This window comes from Anopheles bellator, chromosome X, assembly GCF_943735745.2.
Source record: "Anopheles bellator chromosome X, idAnoBellAS_SP24_06.2, whole genome shotgun sequence".
Classification (NCBI taxonomy): Eukaryota; Metazoa; Arthropoda; class Insecta; order Diptera; family Culicidae; genus Anopheles; species Anopheles bellator.
In genome coordinates, this window is record NC_071287.1 from 6,532,773 (window position 1) to 6,539,967 (window position 7,195).

The window sequence follows — 7,195 nt, forward strand, 5'->3', positions numbered from 1 at the left end:
CCGGTGGGTTGCTCTGCTACTATCAACTTGATCTGCCGGCCGGCTGCTGGAATGCGTCCTTAAGGCTAAGGATCACACACGGCCGGAGGCGACACAAAACCCACACACGTCCTTCCTGTGGCTCAGACGTAGCGCTCGACCACACAGCAACCCGATCCAACGAACTCCAGCAGTGACTCCGCCAAAAAGGTAGATACTATTTGCTTTCTTCAGTTACAGTTACATTCCTCCAAATCGGTGTCTCTGCTAAGTCTGTTGTCTGAGCGACTGTTTCTGGTACTTCCGAGGATTGCAGGAACCACTTGTGGAACAGGAACCCGTCTCTGCGAGTGAGTGAGATGGAGGCAAGCTAGTGGCTGCAATAGTAGTCTCAGTAGTAGTCACAGTGGAAGACTCTCCAACCACACATACCGTGACCAATAGTTTGGTTATTTTGGGGATACGTTTACTGGCCAGTTTAAAATTGTTTTTTTGTTGGTCAGCAAATGTTGGTGGTAGGTCGTAAAAACAGTGTTATTTTTTACTACCATTCTGCGTTTTCATACTGCGCTCCTTTAACATGTTTTTGGCCTTATAGGCGGGTTCTGTCGACAAATCTGTAGTGCAGTGCAGTCGGGTCGCGTTCTTCGACCGCCTCGGAAAACAGACTTTTCTGATAAGGATGCCCACTCAACGCCCGGCAACGGCGTTAGTTTTACCGGACAGGAAAGGTGGTTTGGGCCGTAGTCGATCGGATGAAAAGGTTCCCGGAAAAGGATTTGTTGCGTCCGAACCTACTGTGGCTGTCGTAAAGTCACTTTTTGGGCCTTTTTCGAAAGGAGTTTCTTCCTTTAGGGTTCCGACAGTATACACTGCATCGTTCGAACGACTTGTTGAGTCAATCTCCCGTAAACCTTTCGTGGGTTCGAGAGCTGCAAAACGAAGCTCATTTGTTCGAAGGAGGCTTAGGCCAAGAATTGGTATTGTTAATTCCAGGAAATTGAATTGGTGGAAGAAGAGTCAACAGCATGCACTGGTAAGATGCAATTATGGAATCCCACACCAAACGTAGTACCCAACGGTCATTTATGTTGGACTGTAATAAAATTTACCTGCCCAGTATCGAATAAGCCCAATGGGGTTCCAAATGGGTTACTAAACCGCCCGGCTTACACCAACTACTAGAGGCTCTCCTAGTCGGATTGCCTAGATTGCACCCTAGTCGTAGGTAGAGTCTCAGAAACAACAGACTCCTGTGAGGGTTTTGGGCGTTCGCATGCGCCCAAGCTGAAGCCCTCAGCCCACAGGCACTGGAGTAACGGGGCGAACGGTCCGGGTCCTGTGGTGGGACCTAACGGGAAAACCTGCCGGGGTTCGGAGTGATATTAGTCCTAATTCTTGCTCTGGGACCGCTTCGGTTCGACATCTTTTGGGGGCCGAAAAAAAAAACCAAGTGCGATTGTGCTGCTGTAAGGGGGGCGGGGCGCTTAGATGATCTCCACCGTTCGTACGTAGAGAGCGGGGAAGCGGGGTTCCAGGTGTGTTCCCGGTCTGGGGTCTGTTGTTTCGTTTCCGGGGTGACCACATTGCAGGATCACCGCACCGAATGGCGTGGCCCGTGGCCGTGGCATGGTAATGGGCTTCACCGCTTCGCTAGTTTTTGCTCTTTATGTTTCAAAAAGGTTACCCCCGGCCAACATCCACATTATTGCCACCCCCCTTCCCCTCAGCCCACCCCACACATCATCCTCTCTGTGTCCTCATTTCTGTTCGCCTCACGTTTTTCTTCGGCGCTCGCGGTGTGTGTCGCGCGCGCCGCTCTGACCAGCCTCTCTTGACCGAGAGAGGTGGTGTCTCCGAGGAAGCAGCCTCCCGTCCCCCTCCCCTCGTTTCCTCCTTGCAGAGTTATGCTGCAAACGCTCCCCCTTCCGGGCACCCCCTTCTTCCACGTACTTCAACCCATTTGGGGTGTCGTTTGGTTACATGTTGTTTTGCTGCCTCTGAGTCTATTTTCACTGTTGGTTTCGTGCCATTTTGTGGTGTGTGTGTCCTGTGTATGTGTGTTGGAATCGCCAAGAGAGTGCGCACTTGTGGTTTTCTGTGATGTGTAGTGTATGCTGGGGAGCTGGGAACAACTCCATAAACCCCACCGAACCACCGTCTTCTTCAGCGCGCCACTATCCAACCCAACGGGGGGGGCCCAGCATGTTGCCCTTGACGCGTTTATTCTCTCTCGCTCTCTCTGTTTCTGTCTGCATCTCTCTTTCTCTCTCTCTCTCTTTTTCTCTCTCTTTCTCTTTCTGTCGTGTAGGCTATCTACTGTTTTTATCGCTGGCTGTTTTCCTCTCTCTCTCTTTCTCTCTCTCTATTTCTGTTTTTCTTTCATTCTCCGTTCTTTTCTGTGTCATTGAGTGTTGACTGTTTTGCTACTATTATTGTAGTAATGTACTTTTGCTCTTTCTCTATGTTGATGCTGAGCACCGCGATTTCGATTGTTTTCGCCCTTCGTCCGTTTCGCCTTCACCGTTTGCTGTTTCTGTTCTGCCCCACGCGTTTGTTCCTTGCTCCTGAGGTTCTGTGCAGGTGTTGCAGCAACACACCCAGCCATGTTTGCATGTGGCGCTTTGGGTGCGCTGCTCGGTTATCCGTTAACTAAACTCCTAGGAATTACAATGATTCGAAAGTATTATCGCAATTCGAAAGTACCGGTGAAACCCGTATGTTGGCCGCGACTAATGCGACTCTTCTGCCCGTTCGGCGGCCTCTCGCCTGCCTTGCCTCTTGCCCGTCTCTCTCTCTCTCTCTCTCTCCGACGACGACGGCGAATGGTACCATTTGCTGGTGTTAGCGAAGTGTCCGCGGGTCTTTTAATGATGTTGCTGCCGCTGCTGCCTTGCTTTAATAGTTGGCTCATCGTTTCTTTTAGTAAAATTAATTTCAACCTCCTTTTTGGTTGCTAGCTACTTTTTTGGTTTGTGGTGTTGTTTGGTTTTTGCACCATCGACCACTGGCTCTGTCGCGTAATGCTTGTTTTTGGTTTTTTTTTCGAGCACCTCAATGTTTTACTGCTGTTTTGCTATTTTTTGTTCTGTCGTGTGTTGTTTTTTGTTGTTTCGCGTAATGTAGCTTTTTGTGGTCCATCCATTTTGTACTTTATTTTTTGTTGATATTATTTGTGTGTGTTTCTGCTGAGTCTTTCTGCTCACTCATTTGCACGTTGTACGTCACATTAACAAGGGTTTCAGCAGTTTGACGGAAAATTTCAGACAACTGTCAGACTTCACAAACGAACGAAAACGTGTGTGCTTTTGCTGTGCGTTTCTTTGGCGTTTGTTGCTCGAAGAGTCCGAAGTTGGGCAATAGTGTTCTGTCGGCAATACTCTCGAGAACGTCTGGAACTGGAAAACGATCTGGACGGCTTTTGTCAATGTTTTTGTCCATTACACCGTCCATTACGATCTCAGCACGCCAAATGCGGCGTGGCCCTGAAACGTACAATTATCCGCCCATAAAGTCCGTCTCATCGCCACCGCCGCCGTTTTATTGGGGACATTCAAAAAATATCTTCGTCTTGGTTTTGGATGCTTCTGACGATATTCTGGTCTGGACCTGACCTGACCAGTGCCCCTTTTTTACTGCCCCGGAAGTGAGAAAAAAGGAAGACTGAGTGAGCGAGGTTAAGTAGCGCTGGTTAAAGGAAGTTGTTTCCTGACCAGAAAAGGATGCATTTCCGCCACGCGAGTGATAACACATGTGAACCATGGCAGGCGGTTTATGACGTTCACGTACTGTTTTCCGTTCATTTTCCGGACGTCCGGACAGGGCAGGACCCTCTGACGTAAAAAAAATCCATATCCGTAATGTGTGACCGACGTGTGTTTTGGGAGTCCCTCCGCAACTTGGCCAATTGGCAATCCAAGAAACGCACACTCGTTGGAGCTCAAGTCCGTTGCTCACTAGCCGTGCCGCAATCTGAGCAATAGATGCGTTGCAGTGTAATGCAAAACAATGAGATAGTTATCAAGGATGTAAACAACTCACCATCACCATCGAGGCCCAAAGGTTCGGCGTTGTGTTCGCGGGGCTCACAGTCTGCTCTTGTCGAAGTCCTCCCTCTTCTCTTTCTCTCTCTGTATCTCTCTATGGATGTGTCTCCCTCTCTCTCTCTTGATCTCTTGCGATTTGTTTTACTTGTTCGGATGGCAGAGTTTGGAGTCCAATGAAATGCAAAGAGTAATGGGAAAACCATCTCTCGATATAAAGCTTAGAGCTCTTTCTCTCTCTCTCTCTCTCTCTCGTATGAGGAAAAAAATCGTCCGAAAGCGTACACAAAAGAAAAACCACAATTATGAATCGCAAATTGACATTGGAAAAATGGCTCTGCCTTCGAGCCCCGAAGAGAACGCGGGAGGCAGAGGGGGGGAAACTAGTTTTGCTAGACTTCTTCCACCCACCTTGAACACCGCCATCGTCACACACACACACACACACACACACACACACACACACAGAAGCACACAGCGGCGTGTGTTGGGTTCGGGGTTCGCGTTGTTGGGGTATCGGCGCAGCACACGCAGTTTCCAATCCGATTCGCGGCCCCGAGAGCTTCTTCCCGGCCATCCACTCCACTCCCAACACTCTGTCGCCCCCCCCCCCCGGCCACCCCCCCACCCCCCGAGATCGCTTTGAGATACGCGAGTCCATCGCTGGCGAGCGCGAAACCGCGGGAGTGAAGATGTTGGAGGGTTCCCCCGTGGTTTAGGACTGGTCCTGGTTTCCTGGTCAACAGTTACACGAGCACCTACAACAGTAGGTCCAGGGCCCCGTCAGGGTGGGGTCAGGGCCTGCCCAAAAAGCTCTTCAGCCAATAAAATGCTTGCCACCCATAAACATGCTTCACCAAAGCCTAACCGGTGCAGCGTCCGGTGCTGGTTCCTGAAATAGACATTCCCCACTTCCACTGACAGCCGCACCAGACCAAACGCAGTTTGCAGCTGCGTCACAGATTCTAACCGGTTCCGGAAGTGGACGAAAACAATGTCGACAATCTGGTAACCCGAAATCGTACGGAGACTGCAGCTGAAACGAAATCCTCAACGTTGCCCAACCATTTTCGACGCACACGACCTGTGGTTGAACCTAAGGTCAAGCGCTACATGGCTATCCCGAAAGCACATAATGTGACAGCGCGCAGTAACAGCTGTGAAAGGCAAATGAGTTGGCCTGCGCGATTGCTCCACGACAGTCGTCGCTTCTCGGGTACATCGAGTTTTCCGATCACAAAACAAAACGATCGCCTGTCAGCTGGAAGCAGCCCTGGAGCTCCGTCAGGCAGGGGAACGAAATCGTCAGGGGGAATTCTGGAAGTACTGTACACACGGATGGCAGTTTCTAAGTGATCGCGAATGTGAAGATCCATCCATCTGAACCATCCATAGTCCTGAACCATACCATCGTCTATTTTCGCCAGTTTCGCGAATTAATACAATATTGTTAGATTCTCAGTCTTGCACTGTCTTTCTTTCTTGGAATTTCCCGACCGACTGAGCGAACCGACTGTTTTCTCGAGCATGTGCATGATCGAAAGATCCTGTTTCCAAAAATTCAAGATCCATTCTGATTGTAGATCACTCTGCTGGAGGAATGCGTTTCATCGTATTTGTCCAACTTTGGTTTTGTGACGTTTGTTGTTGCTGGATCATGGATACGTTACTGTACGCGATCCCTGTTCGGCCGCTGCTGTGTCTTTTCTCATAGAACTCTCGGAAATGGCAACAGATCTGCCGTTTTAGTGGGGCTCAAAAGCCTGTCCACGTCCTGCTCGCCGATGGATCCAACGGGGATTTGGGGGATTCGGTTTTCTGCTTTCGCACGATCGGAGCATCGAGTCGCATCGCGTCGACGGGGCATAGCGGTAATAGCAGCAGTGGCAAAGTGGGCTCGCGCGCCCGCCCCCCCCTCCGCGGGTGACCCCCGACTGGAGAGCGAGAGCGGCAACTGTGCGCTCGCTGTGCTGCTTTTCAGCTCACCAAGGTCCTGCCGCTTCCCCGTCGCCATTGAACGAAGCCCAAGAGAGGTGGCCCAATGCAGAGGTGCAATTTTCTGGGCGAAGGAAGATGAAGATGAACTCTCGGAAGGGGGAGCTTCGGGGAGCTAGAGCGCGCGCACCTCGAATGCATTTACATTGCATTCGCCCGTAGTATGGGGGTGAACTGGGTGAACGGGAACGGGTGTGATGGTGTGCTGTTACATTCCAAAACCTCGAGAGGGCCACGGCGCGGCCCGTTGCCGTTGGCCGTTAGCCTCTATGATATGCAAACAAAAAAAAAACAAAACAAAAACCAGAAACAGAAATACTAGGTTGTTTACTAAGTTTTGCGGTTCGATAAGAAGGACACATTTTTATGGTTTGAAACATACTTTATTATTCAGCATTCAGTTTCAACGAGACTTCAATTAAAGAATTTCGTCCCTGAAGTAAGATTCTGGAAGGACTTCAAAATACGCTTCCGCAGCTGCTATGACGTCATCATGAGATGAAAAACGTTTTTCACGAATGATTTTTTTGGCTGTGGAAACAGATGGAAGTCGCTCAGTCTATCAGTGATTCGACGGTTTTCCAACACGTTATCCTGTGTTTTGTCTACAATTTCAGGTGTTGTCTATGTGTATGTGTACACAGAAACCCTCCTATTTATTTTCCAATCGAGTCTTTATGCACTTTCAACATTCGTTCATAATTTTCCTTTCCTTTTAAACCTTGCCAAAATTAAAAATAAATCACTAAATTGTAAAAAATATTGAAACACGTCGATACTAAATGGCTTGTAATAAAAAAGAAAGTGACCGATTAAAATGAAACTTCACATACGTTCATACGAAGAGTGTACCAATGTTACAAAAAGAAAGTTAGACCAGTAGCAGCGCCCTCTGGTATCGACCCGCAAAACTTAGCAAACAACCTAGTAGTGTGGGTCGCCGCATTTTTATGCACTTCTCTCCCTCTCTCTCTCTCTCTCTCTCTCGCTGTGGATCGCGTACCCACTTCTTCCCCCCCCCTCGGATGAGTGTGCATGTGAGTGTTTGTTTGCGTTGCTGACCGCACCGCACCGCACCTCACACGGAAGGCCCTTCGCCTTGGACGGGGAAAGGGCCGCGAGAACGAGGTACACTAGTGGGAGCGCGCGAATAGACAAGAATGTGGCCGCGCATGTTG

The 7,195-nt window shown here is 49.5% G+C and overlaps 1 protein-coding gene across 1 annotated transcript in view; it reads left to right on the forward strand.

The window, feature by feature from the left end:
• LOC131213400 (broad-complex core protein isoforms 1/2/3/4/5) overlaps positions 1 to 7,195 on the forward strand; it is a 15,588-nt gene continuing 8,393 nt past the window's right edge. The window contains exon 1 of the mRNA XM_058207435.1: positions 1 to 189. The gene's annotated coding sequence lies outside the window, so the exon portion shown is untranslated. The remainder of the gene's footprint in view (positions 190 to 7,195) is intronic.